This window comes from Malus sylvestris, chromosome 6, assembly GCF_916048215.2.
Source record: "Malus sylvestris chromosome 6, drMalSylv7.2, whole genome shotgun sequence".
Classification (NCBI taxonomy): domain Eukaryota; kingdom Viridiplantae; phylum Streptophyta; class Magnoliopsida; order Rosales; family Rosaceae; genus Malus; species Malus sylvestris.
The window spans coordinates 10,317,114-10,343,904 of NC_062265.1; the positions used below are offsets into that span (position 1 = coordinate 10,317,114).

Below are 26,791 nucleotides of genomic sequence, written 5' to 3' on the forward strand. Positions count from 1 at the left end.
CCATGCATAATCACCCTTGTTCCCTCCATCATTTCAGATTTCATGCATCATTACATTGAATCATTGCACTCAATTGCTACACCATTCCTTGTTCCCTCAATCATTTCAATCATTTCAGATTCATGCATCATTACATTGAATCATTGCATTCAATTACTACACCATTCCTTGTTCCCTCCATCATTTCAGATTTCATGCATCATTACATTGAATCATTGCACTCAATTGCTACACCATTCCTTGTTCCCTCCATCATTCCAAATTCATGCATCATTACATTGAATCATTGCACTCAATAGCTACACCACTCCATGTTCCCCTCAATTGCCATGCACTTCCTCTATAAAAGGAAGTGTGTGTAAGATAAATGGAGTTCATAAAAACCTTCCCTTTTCTACAATTTTATTTTACCATGATTGTCATTTTTATTTGTTGCTTGTTTAATTGTTTTTGGTATGGGTTTATTTTTGCAACATTGACAGATATGCAAGGTATTTTACATTAAAATTCATTGAAAATGAACAGGAGGCAGAAAAATATAAGAGGGAGCCTTCACAAAGGCTGCTTAGGAGAAGTCTCAGTAATCGGTAGAGCATCAGCAGTTGGTGCAGCCACAGAATGAGGAGGTATCGGAGGTTGATCATTTGGAGCTTCACTACGCGGTACAGCCCAGAAGACGAAGACAAATGTTGTTGGAACAAACCCACAAACCTCTGATGATCAAGTAAAATCTGACCATCGGATTCCTGCATCTGGTCAATCTTCTTCTTCATGTTTATAGCATAGTTATGTGCAAGCTTGTGCAACTGTTTATTCTCATGCTTAAGCCTTCTAATCTCCTGTTTAAGACTCATCACTTCAGCCGCCAATGATTCAACTTGACGGTTTCGAGCAAATAGATGTTGGGCCATATTAGACATAGAACCCGCACACTGCACACTGAGAGCCAGAGAATCCTTCACAGCCAACTCATCAGACCGTTCGAAAAGTAGTCTGTTATCTTTTGGAGTGACAAGGTTCCGGGCCACCACCGCAGCGGTCATATCATTCTTCATCACCGAATCCCCAACGATAAGAAGACCAGGAGGGGATATGAAAGATGGGCATCATATGTTGTCTAGAGAAGGCATGGAGGCCTCTTCGCCAAGGTTCAAGTCAAAACGATGGTCGGAGGGGCCAGATATTTTCAAAGGTGTTGAAGAAAGAAGAGGTCAGAAAAATCGAGATCTTAGAAGTACAATGAAGGGAGTTTCTATGGGCAGAAATTCAAGTGTGCTTAGAAACGAACTGCTTATCCTCTATAAAAATCAGCACTCGACGGGATTTCAAAGATCGAAGAGGTGAGCTCAGAAATCGAAGAGGCCAATTCAAAAATCGAAGAGGCACTAGCTTTCTCAAAAGCTGGGCTTGCTCAGAAACCACAGGCCATCCTCTATTCCAGATTTGTCCGCACTTGTCACAAGCAACCTCTGCACTCGACGGAGCTTAGAAATCGAAGGGGCAAGCTCAGAAATCGGAAAGGCATTTGCTTTTCCAGACGTGTCAACATCTGTCATATGCATACTCAGCTTGCGGAAATCACAGGCAATTTGTCAAAACGCCGATCTCAGATATCGAAGAGGCATTTGCTTTTCCAAACGTGTCAGCATCTGTCACATGCACACTCAGCCTTGCGGAAATTACGGGCAATCTGTCGAAGATTTCTGGTGACGTAGAAAGCACGTGACGATTACTATTCAATCATCCTACGGTTGCCAACAAGAGTGAAAGAATAGTACCGATTATTAATTCATATAAATGTCGACCTTCACCCTCCATTGCGAGGCAGACATACATAACCCTTTCTTCATCTCCGAGAATGCCTTCCTAACAAAGCCTCTCGAATCACTCAGTGTTCCTTATTCCCTAGGATACCTTTGCAAACAACCCATCAAAAGCAAAAGTACTTCATATCATGAAGGTTGAAAACAAGAGTATCTCATATCATGCTTTCTTCCTGTCATTCTCCTTGTCGTTGTTTTTCACCTACGGGACAAGGAGAAAGAGAGCAATCAGCCAGCACTTGGTATCAATCTTCCGATCTAGAACCAACTGCCTAGAACCCCTTCCTGATTGCTTACCTAGCCTTGCTCTCGAGTACTCATTTTCAACATCTTATGCTTCCTCAAGCTACCACATCTGCCTAGGGAACAGATAAGGGAGGTGAAAATGATACCTCAAAGCATGTGGAGACAATGTGCTAATTCATCCTCAGCTAAGGACAAGGAGAAAGAACGCAAATGGTCGGCACTTGGAAAGATTGAACAAAGAAACAGACCAACACCTCTACCTTCTGCCTGCCTGCCTTGCAGAAGAAACAAGCAAAAAAGAATGCAGACTGCAAAACCAAGGAACTCTAATATCCCCCACTCAGAATTCCAAACCAGTTCGAGATCAAAGCTGTGGAAAGTCAACAAGATCATCTATCTCCAAAACCAGATTTGCGTTGTTAAACTCTACTTTGTCTGGTTTTTACTTTGCTATACGTGTCATGTTTATTTGTTGTTTGTTTGTTTGCTTGTTTTTGTGTGAGTTTATAATGTTTGATTTAAGTGTAGGGGGTAACCAAGTTGTTTTGCATGAAATTCGCTGGTGTTTATCACCCATTACTTCTAGTGTTGTTCCTTGCTGTTTTTAAGTGTTTTTAAGCTATTTTGGAGTGTTTTGACATAAAAATCCGAAAATCTCATAAAAATTTGAAAAATTGTTTTGATAAACCCAAAAAGAGTTGTTTTTGTGTGTTTATTTGTGTCTTAGGGTACCTTCCAACACAATGATGAGGATTTGGTTTTTAATTACATGACTGTTAAAGAGAGTTATAAACATGGATGAATATTTGATTTACTCTTTGGTGTATGCTTGGTTGTGGTTATAATTTATGAATTCACATGCAATCATAAAGGAAAAATCAATTTTTGTAACATGCTTGAAGGAAGGAACTCAAATGAACGCTACAACCTTGTGAGACTTGAGCCTAAACGTTTATTTGGAGAGTTAATAATCTGTGCACCATTGTTTTCTAAAGTCGTTGCATGATCTCATTATTCTTTGCTTGGTTGCTACTTAGAAGGCGTTTCATCATTTAGTTCTAAATGCTAGAACTCATGCCTATTTCATTCAAAGCATTCTATTGATTTGCATAACACATATTCAAGATGAAGTTGTGTAGTGACCACCAAAGCCAAATTGCCATGCCCCTATATTTCATTATGTGTTTAAGTTTAACCCCGTTGAGCTTTGTTAAGCCTATGTTCTTTGTTAATCCACACTATCCTTACCTAGCCTAGTTTTAAGATCATCCATACCCTTGTTCTTGAAGCATAGTAAAGCATGACTTAAAATGAACTCCTTTTTTTATCAATATATTGCAGAAAGCAAGTGTGGGGGAAGTGATTCTTGTGTGTGTGTGTGTGTGTGTGTGCCAAAGTCCTTAATAAGGCACGGGTAAAAAAGAAAAAAAAAGGAATTGAAAAGAGTATGAAAAATAGCTCTAAAGTGTTGTTTGTTAAAGAAAGGGTTCAAAACATTGAATTCGGCCCTAAGTGTTGCATGAATCTTCCCTTTGCATTTAAAAGTTGATTCTACATTCTAAAGTTATTTCCAAGTGTCTATTTCATTGCTTTGCTAGCTATCTCTTTAAGAACGTTTGTATCCCTATCCTTTCTTTGTTAGCCATTACCCCCAAGCCCTGTTACAACCCTTGACTTCAATCTTGAGTGTTGTGTGTTTCAATTTATGGAGTTCGAAATTGGTATGAGCATATGGTCTCACTGGTTCTCGCATCTAAGTAGTAGCATTCCATTCAAGAGATCATATCTAAACATGCTTAATAACTCCAGAAAATTGCTTTCTTTGTTATAACATATGTGAGTCTTAGTCTTCCGTGTTTACATCAATCTTCTCACATATACTAGTGTAGGGTGTGTAGTCAAAAAATGTGTGTAAAAATAGAGAGTATCTTGTAAGGAATTGAGCAAATTCTCTAAGGCATGTTACTACATTCAAAACATTGTTTTAATTGGTTAATTGTGAACTAGTAAGTAGTGACTGTGATTAACTATGTGCTCAAGTGTAAAGATGACCAAAATCTATGGGAATGATGATTTTTAACATGTCATGTTTCATTAAAAATCCCTACGGCAAATGTTGGAAGATCTAGGTTGTGTTTTGTTTGTTTCATTTGTTTTGTTTTGCTCGAGAACTAGCAAAAGCGAAGTGTAGGGGAATTTGATAGGAGCATATTTATGTGACTGGGTTAGCTTGTTCTCATGCATTTATGTTGTTATTTCTTAGTTAATTATGTATTTTAAGCTATTTTCATGTGTTTGTAGGTCCATAGGCCTTATAAAGCAATAAGATGCATTTTGGTGCATTTTGGAGCATTTTTGGGCTTGGAATGAATAGCACATGCATGGAGCAAGGTGGATGGATGAAATTGAAGACTAAAGAGGCAAGGAATGTGTTAAAGAGAAAGAAGAATTAATGTAAAAAGGACAAAGAGTTCAACCACAAAGGGGTGTCACTCCACCATTCACCTTTCCATCATTGTCGTGCACCACCATTGCACTCCCTTTGGATTCCTATGCCGTGCATCATCATCCATGTTCCCTCCATTGACTCATTTGTTGCATGATTCCACTTCCTTTCCTTTGTCTACCATGTGCACAATATCCTTTCACCTCCTTGCACTCATTGATTCACCACTTACTCACCTTTCCACCCATGCCATGCATAATCACCCTTGTTCCCTCCATCATTTCAAATTTCATGCATCATTACATTGAATCATTGCACTCAATTGCTACACCATTCCTTGTTCCCTCCATCCTTTCAGATTTCATGCATCATTACATTGAATCATTACACTCAATTGCTACACCATTCCTTTTCCCTCCATCATTTCAAATTCATGCATCATTACATTGAATCATTGCACTCAATTGCTACACCACTCCACGTTCCCCTCCATTGCCACGCACTTCCTCTATAAAAGGAAGTGTGTGTAAGTGTTGCGATGAAAGTTAAGCACTCAAATTAAACCCTCTTGTTGTCAAATTGTAGTATAAATGCAAGTAGCGATCGTTCTAAACCGGGGATTAGGAGGGCTTGCTAAACCTCTAAACTTCCTCAAAAACATAACAAAGTTAAAAACGTTTGAATCGACTCAAGGGACTCAAAACAGATTCTAAAGACTCAAAACAACTTAAAAACACTCAAAACTGCCTAAAAACACAAACTGGGCAGATTTGACTCTAACACAACTTTGGACGAATTTAGTGTTTTGACTTAAATCAAAACACTCTAAAACACAAACAAAACTGATTTTAAACACTTTGGAACAAGAAAGTAAAATGGGGGTTTTGATTTGGATGAATTTGAAATAAACAATCAAGTTATAAAACTAGGCAGATTATAAAATGAATTTGAGAAATAAAATGATGGAGGGATTAGTTAGAGGTTCGTTCTTCACACATGACACACTTGTACATGAATCGATTTCCAATTGCTTTTCAATAAACTATGATACTCAACACCCCAGATTAACCGTGATGCACAAATTAACCCTCAGATTTTCCTTTACTCATTGAATTGGATGAATGCATGCGACAACCCAAATCATTCTCTGAAAGTCCCCTATATGAATGCATAATAGAGATACAATCAGAGATCATTACGTTCAATGAAAATCATAAGTGTTGGCGAGGCAATTATAACTATGAATGCATGATACAATTGCCAAGAATTCAATTAACGCGATTGTGATAGATAACCTTCACTACTCATGAATATAAACTTGTAACGATTAAGTGAAACTCATTTATATTCTAGCATCTAATACATGCATGAAAATTAAGTATGCATCCTTAATAAACATACAAGAATCAGTTATGAATAAAATAGATAATTGAATTGCAATCACAACTTATCAAATCACAATTGGAAGAAATCAATTCAAATCTCAAGCATGTTCATGGCTTCAAACTTCCCCCTAACTAAATAGGGGTTTAGCCACTCATAATTGCAACAAAATTAGAAAATAAAAAGTAGACATTGAAAGCAAGAACAGAATACACCTAAAATGCTCCAAAGTTCCAGGCTTGAAACGTCAAGGACCTTTGTTTTCACCACCTTGTTGTAGCACAAGTGTCTAGGATGTGTATGGATATATGGATGGAATGGATTTGCACGACTAAGAGATGAAAGTGTATGGATTGGTGAGATGTAGTATGGCTAGATGAATGGATGGAGGTCACGGCAAGGAAATTGTGTTTGTGAATGAAGTTGTGAGATGTGAAATGTAGTGTCTTTGGATGATGGCCTCCAAATTATGGTGAAGGTGGATGTATTTATAGGCTAGGGAGAGGAGTGTATGGAGTTGTAATGAGTGGATGCAATGGGTGTAGTGGGTGAGTATTGTGGTAATGAGTGGATGTAATGGGTGTAGTGGATGGATGTTTGGTAATGAGTGGATGTAATGGGTGTAGTGGATGAATGTTTGGTAATGAGTAGTGTTTGGTAATGAGTGGATGTAATGGGTGTAGTGGGTGGATGTTTGGTAATGAGTGGATGTAATGGGTGTAGTGGGTTGTGGTAATGAGTGGCTGTAATGGGTGTAGTGGGTAGATGTTTGGTAATGAGTAGATGTAATGGGTGTAGTGGATGAGTGTTTGGTAATGAGTAGTGTTTGGTAATGAGTGGATGTAATGGGTGTAGTGGGTGGATGTAATAGGTGTAGTGGATGAGTGTTTGGTAATGAGTGGATGTAATGGGTGTAGGTGAATGTGTTGGGTGAAATGAGTGGATGTAGTGGTAGGTGAATGGATGTGTTGGGTGAAATGAGTGTGCTAAAATGGTTATTTATAGGGAGAGGATGATGCACAAACTTCAAATTTCGTCCATTCCTTTTGCTCCAAGCATATGTCATCCATTCCATGCCCAAAAATGCTCCAAAATGCTCCAAAATGCACTTCTTTGCCACATTAACCCTTTGGACCTACAAACACACGAAAATAGCTTAAAATACTAAAATAACTTTGAACTAACAACATAAATGCCAAGAAACAAGCTAACTAAGTCGCGTAAATATGCTCCTATCAAATTCCCCAACACTTAGCTTTTGCTAGTCCTCGAGCAAAACAAAACAAAACAAAACAAAACACAACCTAGACCTTCCAACAATTGCCTCAGGGATTTTTAATGAAACATGACATGTTAAAAATCATCATTCCCACAGATTTTGGTCATCCTTACACTTGAGCACATACTTATAGTCACCACTTACTAGTTCACAATTAACCAATTAAAACGATGTTTTGAATGTAGTGACATGCCTTAGAGAATTTACTCAATTCCTTACAAGATACTCTCTATTTTCACACACATTGACTACACACCCTACACTAGTTATATGTGAGAAGATTGATGTAAACATGAAAACGAACACTCACATATATGTATAACAAAGAGGGCAATTTCTGGAGTTATTCAGCATGTTTAGATATGATCTCATGAATGGAATGCTACTACTTAGATGTAAGAACCAGTGACACCATATGCTCAAACCAATTCCAAACTCCACATATTGAAACGCATAACACTCAAGATAAAGTTAAGGGTTGTAACGGGGTTTAAGGGTAATGGCTAACAAAGAAAGGATAAGGATAACAAACGTTCTGAAAGCAATAGCAAGCAAAGTAATGAAATAGACACTTGGAATTCACTTAATAATGCAGAAATTAACTTTTAAACACAAAGGGAAGATTCAAGCAACACTTAGGGCCGAATTCAATGTTTTGCACCCTTTCTTCAACAAACAACACTTTAGAGCTCTTTTTTCACATATTTTTCAACTCTTTTTCACTCTTTTCACAACTTTTCTTCTTTTCATTCTATTTTCCACGAATGTTTCTTTTTTTCTTTTTCTTTTCTACCCGTGCCTTATTAAGGACTTTGGCGCACACACACACACACACAAGAATCACTTCCCCCACACTTGTTTTTCTACAAAAGTTCAACAAAAGGAATTCCTTCTAAATTATGTTTTACTATGCTTCTAGAACAAGGTATGGATGGTCCTAATCTAGGCTAGGTGAGGATAGTGTGGGTTAACAAAGAACATAGGCTACAAAAGGCTCAACGGGGTTAAACTTAAACACATAATGAAATAGGGCATGGCAATTTGGCTGTGGTGGTCACTACACAACTTCATCTTGAATATGTGTTATGCAAATCAATAGCATGCTTTGAATGAAATAGGCATGAGTTCTAGCAATTGGAACTAAATGATGAAACGCCTTCTAAGTAGCAACCAAGCAAAGAATAATGAGATCATGCAACGACTTTAGAAAACAATAGTGCACATATTATTAACTCTCCAAATAAACATTTAGGCTCAAGTCTCACAAGGTTGTAGCGTTCATTTGAGTTCCTTCATTCAAGCATGTTACAAAAATTGATTTTTCCTTTATGATTGCATGTGAATTCATAAATTATAACCACAACCGAGCATACACCAAAGAGTAAATCAAATTTTCATCCATGTTTATAACTCTCTTTAATATTCATGTAATTAAAAACCAAATCCTCATCATTGTGTTGGAAGGTACCCTAAGACACAAATAAACATACAAAAACAACTCTTTTTGGGTTTTTCAAAACAATTTTTCAAATTTTTATGAGATTTTCAGATTTTTATGTCAAAACACACTGAAACACTCCAAAACAGCTTAAAAACACTTAAAACAGCAAGGAACAACATTAGAAGTAATGGGTGATAAACTCCTACGAATTTCATGCAAAACAATGGTTACCCCCCCCCCCCACACTTAAATCAAACATTTTCCTCAATGTTTCAAGCATAAACTCACACAAAAACAAGCAAATAAACAAACAACGAATAAACATGACAAGTATAGCAAAGTAAAAAAAAACAGACAGAGTAGAGTTTAAGAACGCAAATCTGGTTTTGGAGATAGATGATCTTGTTGACTTTCCACAGCTTTGATCTCGAACTGGTTTGGAATTCTGAGCGAGGAATATCAGAGTTCCTTGGTTTCAAATCAGACTCTTTATGCTGGGTTGATTTGATTGTGCAGTCTGCATTCTTCTCTGCTTGTTTCTTCTGCACGGCAGGCAAGCATGAGGTAGAGGTGCCGGTTTGTTTCTTTCTTCAATCTTTCCAAGTGCCCACCTCTTGCTTTCTTTCTCCTTGTCCCTAGCTAAGGATGAATTGGCAAATTGTCTCCACATGCTTAGAAGTATCATTTTCACTTCCCTTATCTGTTCCCCAGGCAAATGTGGTAGACGAAGAGGAAGCATAAAATGATGAAGATGAGTACTCGACAGCAAGGCTACATAAGCAATCAAGAAGTGGTTCCAGGCAGTGAAGGATTATTTTGTGAAAACATGTTCATTTGAGCAACATCACATAGCATGCAATTAACAATTAAAGGCGGAATCATGCTTGCATGCACTCAAAAACAAAACATTACCCATGAAATTCAAAGCCTAGTAGATTGGTGAACCAAGACTCAACTCAAATCAAAGTGAGTTGAGAAATTTATACCTTTGTAGATTCCTCTTTGCATAAGCAAAGGCTAATCACCCAAAGAGAGGGCCTTCATTCCTTGCATCTAAAATCTATGGATTTGGATGGAAGAATAGGTTTCTCCAAGTTCCCAAAATTGAGAACCTCTAAGTATCCACACCAAGGTAAGATTGATGAAGAAATGAGTGACCTTGGAGTAGTGGGATTGCTAGATACACCCTCCAAGGGGGGCCGGCCTCCTAGAGAGAAAAGGAGAGACATGTTCTCTCTAATTTTCTCCAAAAGAACCCTAAATGAATTTTGGCTATAAAGTCATATTTATACCTTAATTCATTGGAGTGGCAAACTTGTAAATAAGTCCAAAACCCACTCCATCTCTAATATGGCCGGCCATTGGGATATTTTTGGACTAATTGGGCCTTTGTGAATCATTATTCATTAAATTGTCATGCAACTTAAGTCAATGGGCTTGACGTTCGAAGCCCATTGGGCCTTAAGGTCCAAAAATATCCCGAGGTCTTTAACGAACTTATTCGTTTGATTAATTAACATATTAATTAATCCTTGCCATAAATAATTAAACCATTTAATTATTCTTACTCATCTCCATTGTTTCTTCAATCTCCACCTTACACGGTGTACGATCCATTAGGTTCCTTTTAGTGAGGCAGTGGGCGATTAGAACTCTTTCAAATCGATTGTGAATTGAAACTTACTTTCAATTCTCCCTTTAGTGATTACACACGTTTAGGGCTTCCACAAAACATGAGTGACACCTAGCAGCATGTCATGGTTACCCAAGCTAATCAGAAGAGGTAGAGAAAACCTATTCAGTTTGGGATTACAAATGCAATACGGTCTTTCTCTAATACAATACTCTTGACCACATTGTTTGGTTTGATAGTTTATTTATTCATGTCTACTATCCAATGTGATTCGTGTGCTTATATGATTACCTTGAATGTGATTTGGAACGACTTCCTAAATCTCATTCATACTCTGGCGCCAGAGATTCTAAATCATATCATAGAGTATTCTCCCTCAAACAGTTTGAAGGTTAGAGATCCCTTGTTGCGCATTCACTTGTCTCCATGGCTAAGTGGCTTAACCCCAACGATGCCGTGGACACCCTCCAAATGGAGTGACTTTGACATAATCAAAGATCAAGGACTTAACCACAAGACAACTATGATGCCTCAAGTCAAAGAACTACTTTGCATTATCCCAACCATGAGTTCTCATGTGACATGAATATGAGAACTCTTCGTTGATCGTGTTCAGTGAACTCATTCTCTATTGAGCACCTACGTACTTGTCTTGATGTCACACACACCAATGACTCGAGACTAGTCACTCTCCCTGAGAGAAGACACAGCACGTACTGATCTTAATGGACTGTCAATGCCCAATTGGCAATCCTATGATCAGGAACGTTTAGGATGTGTCTATGAAAGAACGGTCTCATGAATCTAACTTCTTTAGATCGTATTCTCCCAATCACATATTCCTTGGACTTATCGTTTAAGCATATAACATTTATATGAGACGGCTCAAACCATAATCTTTGCCCTCTATATTTAAACTAGATTAGTTTAACATGTGAAATGTCCGTAAAGTATCATCATATGATTGGTTTTAGGGCACATTTCCAACAGGCAGTCGGTTCCAGATCGGAAGATTGATACCAAGTGCTGGCTGATTGCTCTCTTTCTCCTTGTCCCAAAACAATGACAAGGAGAAGGACAGGGAGAAAGCTTGATATGAGATACTCTTGCTTTCAACCTTCATGATATGAAATACTTTTGCTTTGGATGAGTTTTTTGCAGAGGTACCACAAGGAATAGGGAACACTGAGTGACTCGAGAGGGTTTGTTGGAAAGGCATTCTCGGAGAAAAAGAAGGGTTATGTATGTCTGCCTTGCAATTGAGGGTGATGGGTGACATTTATAGGAATTAATAACCGGTACTATTCTTTCACTCTTGTCAGCAACCGTTGGATGATTTAATAGTAAACTTCACGTGTTTTTTACTTCACAAGAGATCTTCGACAGATTGCCCGTAATTTCTGCAAGGCTGAGTATGCATGTGACAGGCGTTGACACGTCTGGAAAAACAAGTGCCTCTTCGATATCTGGAATTGACGCTTCGACAAACTACCCGTGATTTCCGTAAAGCTGACTCTGCATGTGACAGATGTTGACACGTCTGGAAAAGTAGATGGTTGGAATCGGCGCAAGCCCAGCTTTTGAGAAAGCTAGCACCTCTTTGATTTTTGAGTTGGCCTCTTCGATTTCTGAGCTTGCCTCTTCGATCTCTGAAATCCCATCGAGTGCTGATTTTTATAGAGGTACGCAGGACGTTCAAAGCAAACTTGAATTTCTGCCTGTAGAAACTTCCTTCTTGCACTTCTACGATCTTAACTTGGCCGACCTCTTCTTTCTTTAACACCTATGAAAATGTCTAGCCCCTTCGACCGTCGTTTTGACTTGAACCTTGGTGAAGAGGCAGTCTCATCCTTCATATCCCCTACTGGTCCCCTTACCGTTGGGGATTCGGTGATGAAGAATGATATGACAACTGCGGTGGTGGCCAGGAACCTTGTCATTCCCAAAGATAACAGACTACTTGCCAAACAGTCTGATGAGTTGGCTGTTAAGGATTCTCTGGCTCTCAGTGTGCAGTGCGCAGGTTCCATGTCTAATATGGCCCAAAGCCTATTTGCCCGAACCCATCAAGTTGAATCATTGGTGGCTGAAGTGATGAGTCTCAAGTAAGAGATTAGAGGGCTTAAGCATGAGAATAAACAGTTGCACAGGTGCGCACATAACTATGCTACAAACATGAAGAGGAAGATTGACCAAATGCAGGAATCTGATGGTCAGATTTTACTTGATCATCAAAGGTTTGTGGGTTTGTTCCAACAGCATTTGCCTTCGTTTTCTGGGGCTGTACCATGTAATAAAGCTCCAAATGATCAACCTCCGATGCTTTCTCCTTCTGGGGCTCCGCCGACTGCTGAGGCTCCGCCTACTATTGAGACTTCTCCTAAGCAGCCTTTATGAAGGCTCCCTCTTGTATTTATCTACTTAATGTTCCTTTTTTTTTTTATGAATGTAAAAATACCTTGCATAACTGTCAGTATTTCAAAAATAAACCCACACCAAAAACAATTAAACAAGCAATAAATAAAAATGACAATCATGGCAAAATAAAACTACAGAAAAGGGAAGGTTTTTAGGAAAGCAAAACCAATCGTGGAGCAATTCAAAAATCTTCCTCATTTGAATACATGGGTTGTCTCCCAAGAAGTGCTTTCTTTAACGTCTTGCAGCCGGACGATACCTTCTTTTAAACTCCACTAAGGCTCACGACATGGAGGGGTATTTCCTCCACCATATGCTCCTCAAACAGGTCGTAATAGGGCTTCAAACGATGCCCATTCACCTTAAATTCAAGACCGGTTTTTATGCTTTGGACTTGGACTGCACCGTGGGTAAAAACCTTAGTAATAACAAATGGTCCAATCCACTTAGAGCGTAACTTACCGGGGAATAACAGAAGGCGAGAATCAAATAGGAGCACTTTCTGCCCCTTGGAAAATGTCTTTGTACGAAGCATCTTGTCATGATACGCCTTGGTCTTATCCTTGTAAATCCGAGCATTCTCATATGCCTCGTGCCTGATCTCCTCGAGTTCATTTAATTGGAGCTTTCCATGTTGAAGGTCTTTACAGCCCAATGTGCCTTGTGCTCTAACTCGACGGGCAAATGACATGGCTTACCATAGATGAGCCGAAAAGGGGACATGCCAAGGGGAGTTTTGTAGGCCGTACGATAAGCCCACAATGCATTGTCTAAGCGCAAGCTCCAATCCTTCCTTGTTGGCCCCACAGTTTTCTCAAGGATTTGCTTGATCTCTCTGTTTGAAACCTCGGCTTGCCCATTGGTCTGAGGATGATAAGGTGTTGAAACCTTATGTGTAACGTTGTACTTTTTTAGCAAAGCCTCAATGGTTCGATTACAAAAATGGGAGCCTCCATCACTAATGAGAACTCTAGGCATTCCAAACCTAGCAAAAATGTTAGTTTTCACAAAATTTGTAACAACCTTAGAATCGTTAGTACGAGTGGCTTTTGCTTCCACCCATTTTGAAACGTAATCAACAGCTAGCAAGATATAAGTGAAACCATAAGATGGAGGGAAAGGACCCATGAAATCAATACCCCAAACGTCAAAAATTTCAACAAAGGATAAGGGTTGTTGCGGCATTTGATCCTTGGTACCTATGTTTCCCATTCTTTGGCACCAATCACACGTTAGACAATAAGTTCTAGCATCTTTAAACAACGTGGGCCAATAAAATCCACATTCAAGAACCTTTAATGTCGTTCTTTGAGTGCTAAAATGTCCACCACAAGCATAAGTGTAACAAAATCTTAGGATCGAAAGAAATTCACAATCATGCACACATCTACACAAAATCTGATCAAAGTAATCCTTCCACAAATAGGGATCATCCCAAACATAGAAACGTGCATCTTTTTTAAGTTTATCACATTGGTACTTGATGAGAATGCTAGGAACTTGTTTAGACACTAAGTAATTCACTAGATCGGCATACCATGGTTCATTCACCTCAATGGACAGTAGCTGCTCCTCGGGGAAAGTTTCAGGGATAGGCACGTCATGCTCATGCTCCTCATGGACCATTCGGCTTAAGTGGTCAGCCACCACATTCTCGCTTCCTTTCTTGTCTCGAATTTCAATGTCAAACTCTTGAAGAAGAAGCATCCAACGAATGAGCCTCGGTTTTTCTTCCTTCTTCGTTAGTAAGTACTTTAAAGCTGCATGATCAGTATAAACAATCACTTTAGTTCTAATTAAGTAAGATCGAAATTTATCTAAAGCAAAGACAACAGCTAGAAGTTCTTTTTCCGTTGTGGAGTAGTTCAATTGGGCATCATTGAGAGTCCGAAAGGCATAGTATATAACATGCGGCTGCTTGTCTTTTCTTTGCCCCAAAACAACGCCTAATGCGTAGTCGGATGCATCGCACATAAGCTCGAAAGGAAGGCTCCAATCGGGAGGAGCAATGATAGGGGCCGAAGTGAGCTTCTTCTTGAGCTGCTTGAATGCTGATTCACACTCCTCATCAAACTGGAAGGGCACATCTTTTTTAAGCAATCGGCAAAGGGGGTTGGACATCTTGGAAAAATCCTTGATGAAACGCCTATAGAACCCTGCATGGCCAAGAAATGAACGAACCTCTCTAACCGAAGTAGGAGAGGGTAAGTGATGTACAAGGTCTATTTTTTATTTATCTACTTCAATTCCTTTTTCTGAAACAATATGGCCTAAAACTATACCTTGTTTAACCATAAAGTGGCATTTTTCCCAATTCAACACAAGGTTAGTTTTAACACATCGTTTCAAGATCAATGTCAGATTATCCAAACAATTATCAAAAGACTCCCCAAATACACTGAAATCATCCATAAATACCTCAATTATCTTCTCAACATAATCGGAGAATATACTTACCATACATCTTTGGAAAGTGGCAGGTGCGTTGCATAGGCCGAATGACATGCGATGATAGGCAAAAGTTCCAAAGGGACATGTGAATGTGGTCTTCTCTTGGTCATCCGGTGCTATCACAATTTGGTTATATCCAGAATATCCATCAAGAAAACAATAAAACGCACGACCGGCTAACCTTTCAAGCATTTGGTCGATGAATGGCAACGGAAAGTGATATTTCCTTATTGTAGCGTTTAGCTTCCTATAGTTAATACAAACACGCCATCCAGTTTGAATTCGTGTAGGTACCAACTCGTTCTCATCATTCTTGACAACGGTAACTCCAGACTTCTTGGGAACGACTTGAACTGGTGAAACCCAATGGCTATCGAAGATAGGATAGATCACGCCACAATCTAAGAGCTTGATTATTTCCTTCTTCACAACTTCCATCATAGGAGGGTTGAGACGGCGTTGAGCCTCTCGGGATGGTTTAGTCCCCTCTTCAAGAAGTATGCAGTGCATGTAAGTGGTGGGGCTAATTCCCCTAATGTCGGCCAAGGTCCACCCTATGGCTGTTTTGTGCTCTCGTAGCACCCTTATAAGCTTTTCTTCCTCATGTGCCGTGAGACTTGAAGAAACAATGACGGGCAATGTCTCGTCATCTCCCAAAAACACATATTTCAAATGGTCCGGCAACGGCTTAAGTTCAAGAGTAGGTGCCTGAACAATAGAAGGTAACATCTTAGTAGAAACTGAACTTGAAATTGAGAGTGGAACCTTACCATATTGTCGTGGAAGTGACTCAAGGGCAGCCACAACCTCCACAACTTCCTCATTAAATGGCACGGCATTGGGATCCCAAATCTGGCCATGGGTTTACATTGCCCCAAGTTCTTGGTTTTTGAGTTTTATGCCCTTCGCAATGGCTATTTTAAGGGCATCCTCGTTCAATTCCTCCAGATACTCCTACGCAAAAGAATCAATAACATCAATAGAAAAGCAAGAGTGATCATCAATGGGATATCTCATAGTTTCAGAAATATTAAAATCGATAACTTTCCCATCGAATTCCATCATCAAAGTTCCCTTGAATACATCAATCTTTGTAAGGGCTATCTTCATGAATGGCCTACCAAGGAGAATCGGCAAAGAGGTGGAATGGACTGAATCTTCCATGTCTAAAATGTAAAAATCTGCCAGAAAGATCAAATGGTTCACCTGCACTAAAACATCCTCCGAAACACCTTTTGGGTATGTGTTAGAACGATCAGTCAATTGTATAATCACACCATCCTTTTTCAATTCACCCAAGTTCATAGATGCATAAATAAAGTAAGGCATGACATTTATAGATGCACCTAAATCTAGCATTGCATTTACAAATCGAGTATTGCCAATCACACAAGGAATCGTAAAACTTCCTGGGTCTTTGCATTTAGTGGGCAGTTTATGTTGCAATGCGGCTGAAACATTTTCACTTACCTTAACTACCTCTTTGTTTGACATTCTTCTCTTAGTTGTGCACAACTCTTTGAGAAATTTGGCATATTTCGGGACTTGTTTAATTGCCTCAAGGAGTGGAATGTTTACTTGCACTTTCTGGAATGTTTCAAGAATGTCCTTCTCACTCTCGTCCTTGTTCGATTGCATGAACCTACGAGGAAAAGGAACATGGGTCAAATTAGTATTAAGTGAATTTGAATTCAACTTACCTTGTTTGGCCAATTTAGGAATGATAGGGGCCTGGGGCAATGGTTAATTCACCCTTTCTGTGGGTGTGCTAGTGCTCCCCTCCTCATTTTGCAGCTTTTCATCCTCTTTTTGGGCAGATTTGGGAGTGTATGACTCACTTCCAACTTCGTTTCCACTACGCAACATGATGGCTTTGGCAGATTCGAATCTGCCCTTCAGATTCATAACGGTTGAACTAGGCAACTTACCTTGCTCTCTGAATTGTCCTACAAACTCTGCAATCTGCCCAATTTGCTTCTCCATTTGGTCCACCCTTTTGTCTCGGTTTTGCATTACTTTGGCTTGATTTTCTTGCCCCTGAGACAAATTGATGAGTAACTTAAGAAGTGTCTCATTATCTAAAGATGTACCTGAGGTATTTTGGGCAGGTTGTTGTAGGGCTTGTGTTGGTGCGTATTGCTTGGTATAGAAGCCCGGAGGTTGCTGCCTAAAGCCTCCTTGTTGTTGGGGTTGTTGGGGCTCCCTCCACCTGAAATTTGGATGGTCTCTCCAACCTGGATTGTACATATTAGAATATGGATCGTTCCTTGGCTGGTTTTAACCTTGAAATCCAATTGCATTGGCACTTTCCCATCCACCATTTTCAATCAATTGCAAGCACTTTTCAAAGGCATGTCCTTGGATAGAACACACACCACATACACTTGGTTCTTTCATCCCCATTCCTTCGGCCATCTGAGACACAATGGAAGTAAGATTAGCTAATTGCGATTGAATGTCGGATGTGGAATTTACCTCATTCACTTGCTACCGTAAGGTGTCCCTTTGACCAACGCCTCAATGCTCGGTTAGCAATTAAGGTCTTGGCAGCCATGGGTGTTTTGTCCACCAAAGCTTCTCCCGCTGAGGCGTCTAGCATTTGGCGTTCAATTGGTAGAAGCCCTTCGTAGAAATATTAAAGAAAAAGCTCATCCTTCATCTGGTGCTGTGGACATGAAGCATCAAGGGTTTTAAAACGCTCATAGTAAGTGGGAAAGGATTCACCTTGGTTTTGCTGAATGTCACTAATCCTTTTGCGTAGTAGAATGACTCGAGAGGTTGGGAAAAACTTCTCCAAAAATGCCCGTTTCATACTCTCCATGATGTGACAGTTCCGGGGGCTAGCTCATACAACCAATCTTTAGCCTTTTCTAAGAGAGAAAAGGGAAAAGCCTTCATTTTCAGAATGCTTCCATCAACGTTCACAGGGGCCATGCTCGAGCAAACAACCTCAAACTCCTTCAAGTGTTTATTAGGATTTTCCATAGACATCCCATGGAACTTAGGAATGTGATGCAACAAACTTGATTTCAATTCGAACTCGTCCGTCTTCCCTAGGGCAGCCGTGGGGTATTGGATGCATAGGGGAGCGGCATTGTCCAATCCTGAAGCGAAAAGCTCTTTGATTGTTCGATTGTCCGCTGCCATGTTGGGATTTCCTCTACAACCTGTGCCGTGGGCTCCTTTTGCTCTTCTACTTTGTCTTCTCTAAGATCTGGTGCAGGTTGAGATGGTTGGGGTTCTTGTTGATTCCTTGCTCGTCTCAAAGTTTGTTCAAAATCGTCGTCAAAGTCACGGATGTGCTTATGAATAGGTTAAGAACTTCGAGTCATAAACCACCTAAAACAAGAAAACAAGTAACGTCATCAACTAGGAACAAAAACACATGAAAATAAACAAAAAGAAATAACAAGGGATTAGCAAATTGCTAATCCCCGGCAACGGCGCCAAAATTTGATGCGATGAAAGTTAAGCACCCAAATTAAACCCTCTTGTTGTCAAATTGTAGTATAAATGCAAGTAGCGATCGTTCTAAACCGGGGATTATGAGGGCTTGCTAAACCTCTAAACTTACTCAAAAACATAAAAACAAAGTTAAAAACGTTTGAATAGACTCAAGGGACTCAAAACAGATTCTAAAGACTCAAAACAACTTAAAAACACTCAAAACTGCCTAAAAACACAAACTGGGCAGATTTGACTCTAACACAACTTTGGACAAATTTAGTGTTTTGACTTAAATCAAAACACTCTAAAACACAAACAAAACAGATTTTAAACACTTTGGAACAAGAAAGTAAAATGGGGGTTTTGATTTGGATGAATTTGAAATAAACAAGCAAGTTATAAAACTAGGCAGATTATAAAATGAATTTGAGAAATAAAATGATGGAGGGATTAGTTAGAGGTCCATTCTTCACACATGACACACTTGTACATGAATCGATTTCCAATTGCTTTTCAATAAACTATGATACTCAACACCCCAGATTAACCGTGATGCACAAATTAACCCTCAGATTTAACTTTACTCATTGAATTGGATGAATGCATGCGACAACCCAAATCATTCTCTAAAAGTCCCCTATATGAATGCATAATAGAGATACAATCAGAGATCATTACGTTCAATGAAAATCATAAGTGTTGACGAGGCAATTATAACTATGAATGCATGATACAATTGCCAAGAATTCAATTAACGCGATTGTGATAGACAACCTTCACTACTCATGAATATAAACTTGTAACGATTAAGTGAAACTCATTTACATTCTAGCATCTAATTCATGCATGAAAATTAAGTATGCATCCTTAATAAACATACAAGAATCAGTTATGAATAAAATAGATAATTGAATTGCAATCACAACTTATCAAATCACAACTGGAAGAAATCAATTCAAATCTCAAGCATGTTCATGGCTTCAAACTTCCCCCTAACTAAATAGGGGTTTAGCCACTCATAATTGCAACAAAATTAGAAAATAAAAAGTAGACATTGAAAGCAAGAACGGAGTACACCTAAAATGCTCCAAAGTTCCAGGCTTGAAACGTCAAGGACCTTTGTTTTCACCACCTTGTTGTAGCACAAGTGTCTAGGATGTGTATGGATATATGGATGGAATGGATTTGCACGACTAAGAGATGAAAGTGTATGGATTGGTGAGATGTAGTATGGCTAGATGAATGGATGGAGGTCACGGCAAGGAAATTGTGTTTGTGAATGAAGTTGTGAGATGTGAAATGTAGTGTCTTTGGATGATGGCCTCCAAATTATGGTGAAGGGTGGATGTATTTATAGGCTAGGGAGAGGGGTGTATGGAGTTGTAATGAGTGGATGCAATGGGTGTAGTGGGTGAGTGTTGTGGTAATGAGTGGATGTAATGGGTGTAGTGGGTGGATGTTTGGTAATGAGTGGATGTAATGGGTGTAGTGGATGAATGTTTGGTAATGAGTAGTGTTTGGTAATGAGTGGATGTCATGGGTGTAGTGGGTGGATGTTTGGTAATGAGTGGATGTAATGGGTGTAGTGGGTTGTGGTAATGAGTGGATGTAATGGGTGTAGTGGGTAGATGTTTGGTAATGAGTGGATGTAATGGGTGTAGTGGATGAGTGTTTGGTAATGAGTAGTGTTTGGTAATGAGTGGATGTAATGGGTGTAGTGGGTGGATGTAATGGGTGTAGTGGATGAGTGTTTGGTAATGAGTGGATGTAATGGGTGTAGGTGAATGTGTTGGGTGAAATGAGTGGATGTAGTGGTAGGTGAATGGATGTGTTGGGTGAAATGAGTGTGCTAAAATGGTTATTTATAGGGAGAGGATGATGCACAAATTTCAAATTTCGTCCATTCCTTTTGCTCCAAGCATATGCCATCCATTCCATGCCCAAAAATGCTCCAAAATGCTCCCAAATGCACTTCTTTGCCACATTAACCCTTTGGACCTACAAACACACGAAAATAGCTTAAAATACTAAAATAACTACGAACTAACAACATAAATGCCAAGAAACAAGCTAACTAAGTCGCATAAATATGTTCCTATCAGTAAGATAAATGGAGTTCATACTGGGTTAGATCATTCACTCCCATTTCAACACAACCTTCATCCAAACACATCCATTCATCTTCACATCCATTCCTCTATACAAACAAACCTTCAAACACTCACCAACACCTTGTGCCGTAGCAAAGGAAGGGAAGGAAAGTGCTTGGACGTGCTTGTTGTCCAACTTGGATCGTTGGCCCGCTTAGGTGTTTTCTTTCTTTTGTTTCTAATGTTTAAATTCATTTCCTTTCATTTTGTTGTAAATACGAGTGGCTAAACCCCTCTTGGCTAGGGGTGATTTCAAAGCCATGACTATGTTTATTGCAATATAATTTGATAAATTCTAGTTATGAACTCTTGAATCGTGAATGCAATTGGCTTAACTATTTGATCGATAACTTATTTGTATTTGTTGATTAAGGGTCGACACTTAATTGGCATGCATAAATCCGATGCTAGAATATAAGAAAGTTTCACATAATCGTTACAAACTTATATTCATAAGTAGTGGAGGTCGCTTATAAACGATCGCGTTAAGTTCAATTCCTAGCATGAGTGACATGATGTCATAGTTGCAAGTGCTTTGTCAATGCTTATGATTTTCATTAAACGTAATGATCTTTGATTGTATCTCTATTATGATGTCATGTAGGGAACTTTTGAAGAATGTTTTGGGTTGTCGAATGATGTCATCCAATCCAATAGAACAAGGAAAATCTGAGAGTTAACTAGTGATGTCACGATTAATTTGGAGCATTGTCATTCATAATTCAATGAAGTAGTAACTGGAAATCGAGTTATTTGCATACATGTCATGTGTGGAGAAAAAGCCTCTAGCTATCCCATCCATCATCTTATTTCTTAAATTTGTTTTACAATCTGTCTAGTTTTTCATACTCAACTTCGTCCAAAACTCAATCCCCCTTTACTTTAGTTTGTCTAATTAGTTAGAATCTATTTTAATTTGTGTTTTTAAATGTTTTGATTCAAGTAAAAGTCAATTTTCGTCCAAAGTCATTCCTAGTGTCTAGTTTAAGTTTATTTAGTTGTTTTAAGCTGTTTTGAGTATTTTAAGTTTGCTTTGAGTCTTGTGAGTCTTGTTAAGTATTTTTAAGTTTAGTTTTATGTTTTTGAGTCAGTTTAGAGGTTATTAGCAAGCTCTCCTAATCCCCGGTCCAAAATGATCCCTACTTATACTTATACTACAGTTGTCAAAAGAGGGTTAAATTTGTGTGTTAAGTTAATTTTCGCATCAGGCGGTGGGGGAGTTTTGGCAGAACATTACGATTAGCTACTACTCGCCATGTCCTTAGCCAGAGCTGATTTTGGGCCTACAGTCCCATTTGGATTTTGCGGCGATCACGCTGCTGGTCCAAGATGAGGTAGGCAGGCTTGAGGTGCTTAAGGACGACGATTGGGTGCCGGTGAAGCCTTTGGGCGGCGACGCCGTTGATGTGCTCTTAGCTGACCAAACTGAGTAGGGAATTATTAATTTTTCTGTGGGGACTTTCATGATACAACCTACTATCCCATTACCCACTGAAAAAACCATCAGACGGCTCAACCACTCCCACAAAAGAAAAGGAAAAATGACCTCTAGGGAGGCTAGAATGTGCAGGAAAAGAAGAACTTCTTTATCAAAAGCTACAGCATCCCCTAAAGGACAGTTGTGGAGCCATACAATGCCACCCTTTCCATCCATCAACTTGTCGAAAAAGAGGAAAGCAAAAGCAAAGCAGAAAACAAAAGGTCCCAGCAGCAACCAGGCCGAAAGCAAAAGCAAAGCAGAAAAACAAAGTAAAAGCAGAAAGAAAAAGAATATAAAAAGAAGCAGACATAATTGCGGTGGTGATGGCATGCATAAAAGGGAATTATGGGATTGACCCATTGAGCTGAGGGTTGGATTTATTTTTGAATTATGTGATTTATTTTTGTTATCTTTCGGAGACATCTGTATAACCCCATCAGAGGGTAATAAAAAAAACGGCAAGCCCAAAATAATGGGCTAGAATGTTATGTGGAGGGCGAAGGCCCATATGCCCAAAAGAGCCAGGCCCTCTATTATCACCAACCAGGTGAGCAAAAGTACGTCCAGTACTACAAAAAATTATTCGGCAGCCTACCGCCATTATCACCAACCAAGTGATCAAAAGTACGTCAAGTACTACAAAAAATTATTCGGCAGCATGCCGCTATTATCACCAACCAAGTGATCAAAAGTACATCCAGTACTCCAAAATTATTCGGCAGCCTGCCACTATTATCACCAACCAGGTGATCAAAAGTACGTCCAATACTCCAAAATTATACATGAGCATCACTCATGTCAATCATACATAAACATTCATGAGCATCACTCATGTCAATCATACATAAACATTCATGACCATCATTCATGTCAACATTCATGAGCATCACTCATGTCAACATTCATAAGCACCACTCATGTCAACATCCATAAGCATCACTCATGTCAATCAACATAAACATTCATGAGCATCACTCATGTCAATCAGCTTCGAAAGCCTTATTTACAGGGCTCCAGCTTCGAGAGCTCCAACTTCCAAAGCTTCATTTACAAAAGATCCAGCTTAAAAGCATCACTTGCAAAGCTTCACCTACAAAGCTTCAGTGCATGGTCTACAAAGACCGCCTCCGAACAACCACCATTTCGACCCATACATGGATTGAATTTGAAGTCTCCAGCCAACAGCCTCTATTGGCTGAAGACTTGGGGGACTACACTATGTACCATATATTGGGCTTCCACAACTGGGCCTCATGAAAAATACTTAGGGGACTTAGCCCATTATTTATGTATTGAGGAAATAGCTCTTATTCTATAAAAGGGACTCCCTCACTTTCATTAGAGAACACTTATTATTCATGTACTGAGGAGCGAGCCCTTATAAAAAGGACTCCCTCACCTTTATTAGAAAGCATCGCCGCCAGCTGAGCAACCGCCTCGCCACAAGCATCACTCCTAACCCATTATTCATATACTAAGGAGCGAGCCCTTATTCTATAAAAGGGATTCCCTCACCATCATTAGAGAGCATCGTCGCCTACTGAGCAACCGCCTCGCCGCGAGCATCAACTCTAGCCCATCATTTATGTATTGAGGAACGAGCCCGTATTCTATCAAAGGGACTCCCTCACCTTCAAACGCCATAAGCCGAGCCAACCAAGGCAACATAAGCCACATGCCGAGCAGCCTCACAACATGTGCTACTTCTAGTTGAGCATCATTTCAGATTGAGCACCGCCTCATATCGAGTATCAGTTCAAGACGACATCTAGTTACTTCGGCCCACACATGGACTAAATTTCAAGTCTCCAGCCAAAAGACTCTCTTGACTAAAGACTTGGGGGACTACTGTTTGTACCATACTTAAGACCTCCGTATTGTATAAATACTCGAGGGACTCAAGTGTAGTTATGTAATAAATGAAAGGGCAAATATGTACTAAGTGAGGAGCCCTTAGTCTATAAAAAGGACTTCTCACCCTCACAATCCAGAGGCTCTCATCCTCACAAACAGAGAGCTCTCTCAAACTCTCTCTTTCTCTGGGGGACTCCCCTCACCTTTGTAACCCATACATACAGTTAGAGAGAAATACAATCAACATCAGTGTGGACGAAGCCCAAACATTGGGGTAAACCATAATACATCTTGTGTTCTTTACTTTCTTGCAGATTCACGGTCGGATTTACGTTGTTCCAAGACCCCTCCGGTTTTGTGCATCAACACACTATTTACAAGGCGCTATTGAATGTGGTCTTCATTATTCTGTTTCACAAATTCTAGATTTACAAGCGTATAGTGATGCTAACTAGGCCTCTGATCAACTATTGACTTTGTTGTGCTTCTGGGTAAAAGAAGTATTTCTTGTAGTTCTACAGAGGCAAAATATAAGCGCTTAGCCAATGTTGTTGCAAATGTTGCTTGGATTAGATTAATTTTGATAGATTTGCAAGTGTTTCTGCTTCTCCACCACTTTTGCATTGTGATATTGTTTCAACATTTGCTCCATTTTCAAATCCTGTTTTTATCTCCACTTTGTGAGAGAAGGGGTACATAAAGGGGACTTCCAAGCAGTATATTTCAACTGGTGAAATAGCAGATATTCTTACAAAGGGCCTTCATTGTCCTACATTTTTCCAACATTGTTACAATCTCAAAATGGGATTTCCCAGTTCAGATTGAAGGGGGGTGAACATGTGACATGATCTTGTAAACTTAAATTGTTCAGTAGATAGAAAGGTTGCTTATTCATTAAGCTAAATGTGCTATATATAGTTAGCTCACTTCTCTCTTCTTTTACAGCTTCATTCTTCGTTAATTCTATGATGACCTATTATGAGTATTAATATAACATCTCACATCGCCCAGGGGAGTGGAACATATAAGCCTTATATTTATATTCTCATCTCTATCTAGCAAAAGGCATTTTAGGAGCTGACTAGCTTTGGGTTCCATCGGAACTCCGAAGTTAAGCGAGTTCACATGAAAGCAATCCCATTATGGGTGACCCACTGGGAAGTTCTCATGTGAGTTCCCAGAAACAAAACCGTGAAGGCGTGGTTGGGGCCCAAAACGGACAATATCGTGCTACAGGGGAGTCAAGCCTGGGATGTAGTGAGGGACCGAGCCGGGATGTGACAATTTGGTATCAAAGCCAATCCATGGGCAGAAGTGTGCCGACGAGGACGTCGGGCCCCTAAGGGGGGTGAATTGTAACATCCCACATCGCACAGGGGAGTGGATCATGTAAGCCTTATATGTATATTGTCATCTCTACTTAGCATAAAGCCTTTTGGGAACTCACTGGCTTCAAGTTCCATCGGAACTCCGAAGTTAAGGCGAGTTCGTGCGAGAACAATCACATGATGGGTGATCCATTGGGAAGTTCTCATGTGAGTTCCCAAAAACAAAACCATGAGGGCGTGATTAGGACCCAAAGCGGACAATATCATGCTACGACGAAGTCGAGCCTGGGATGTGGTGTGGGGCCCGAGCCGGGATGTGACAATTAAGTGATGAACCAGCTCATGTTCAGATACACTAAAAAAAAATAGTTTATATATACAAGAATGGAAACATAAAAGATTAACTAAACAGTTATAATTTAATTTCAAAACTCAATATATTAAGTCAAACTTAATAGCATTTACAGTATTGTTAACCTATTATGAGGCTAAATATTATCTCTCATTTTTAATGTGGATAATATCATTTGTTTATAAAAAAACCCACTACCAAAAAATCAAAATAAATTATGATGAAGTGGCTAACTTCTTAAACATAAGGTCATCTCCAACCGAAGAGTCCAGAGGGCCAGAGGGCCGAAAATAGCCCTAAAACCGTCTCCAACCGAGGGCTAGGCCAGAGGGCTCTGGAATCTGGGAGGGCCCCACGGGATCGGAGAGGGTTGGAGGGCTTGAGGGCTGGCTGCTTTCAGCCAGCCAGCCAGCCCCGAGCTGGCTATTTTTTTTTTAATGATTTCCTATTGCTGTCGGTTATAGCCGACAGCATTAAAGATATTCTTTTTTTTTTAATAGTTCTACTATTAGTGTCGGTTATAACCGACACTAATAGTTTGAAATGTTTTTTAATATAACGGCTAGTAGCTGTTGTATTATTAGGCTTCTTTTTTTTTCTTTTTTTTTTTTAATGAATTTAAACTTCTTTTTTTTTTTTTTTTTAATGAATGTAAACTTCTTTTTTCCCCCTTTTTTTTTCCTTTTCATATGAATCAAATTTTGTTTCATATTTTTTTTCCTATAACTTTTATTTCACAAAATTTGTTTCATATTTTTTTTCAATTCTATTTTTTTCGTATAACTTCCTAGGCCATTTATACAACATTAAATTGTAGTTTTTAAATAATAAATTATGTTTGGCCCTCGGTTGGAGACGGTTTTTTGTGACAGAGCTAAAACGAGCCCTTTGGCCCTCTGGCCCTCGGTTGGAGACGGAGGCAAATATAGCCCTGTACTATTTATTAAAATATTAATATCTTGAGAAATCTTGGAGGGCTAGAGGGCTCAAACTAGCCTTCTGGCCAGTCTTCGGTTGGAGATGGCCTAAGATAATTAATACATAGGTCATCATTTAAAAC

General features: G+C 39.4%; 1 pseudogene; it reads left to right on the forward strand.

Annotated features, from left to right (window-relative positions):
- LOC126625438 (jasmonate-induced oxygenase 2-like) overlaps window positions 1–22,150 on the forward strand; it is a 44,628-nt pseudogene extending 22,478 nt beyond the window's left edge.
- The last annotated feature ends 4,641 nt before the right edge of the window (window positions 22,151–26,791 follow it).